Raw genomic sequence first — 546 nt, forward strand, 5'->3', positions numbered from 1 at the left:
TAGACGCGAATCGTGCTCTGATTCATGCTCTAGGCTGGGAGCGCAAGCGTAATGCTTTTTCAAACACGGTCTACACCTCTCAGGTGCCGAGTTACAGGACAGTGAAAACAATGAGTTTGTGTTAGACGCGAATCGTGCTCTGATTCATGCTCTAGGCTGGGAGCGAAAGCTTATTGCTTTTTCAAACACGGTCTACACCTCTCAGGTGCCGAGTTACAGGACGGTGAAAACAGTGAGTTTGTGTTAGACGCGAATCGTGCTCTGTTTCATGCTTTAGGCTGGGAGCTCAAGCTTATTGCTTTTTCAAATAAGGGAGATTTCCATCTCCCTTATTTGCATATTACCCAGAGGAGCGTGCGTGGCCATTTGAGTCTCCTCACTTATTTATAGTATATAGTTGCTCTCCCTAAGGAGAAAAGAGCGTTTCTGACCCCTGTCCCAGGCCTCTCACTAGCAAAAGCCAGACTCCTACTGTACACTGATGATGGGCAATAACCCGGAAACAGCTGTAAGTGCATGGAGTCTGGCTTTGCTTTTGAATACCAG

This window comes from Eleutherodactylus coqui, unplaced genomic scaffold (genome assembly GCF_035609145.1).
Source record: "Eleutherodactylus coqui strain aEleCoq1 unplaced genomic scaffold, aEleCoq1.hap1 HAP1_SCAFFOLD_42, whole genome shotgun sequence".
Classification (NCBI taxonomy): Eukaryota; Metazoa; Chordata; class Amphibia; order Anura; family Eleutherodactylidae; genus Eleutherodactylus; species Eleutherodactylus coqui.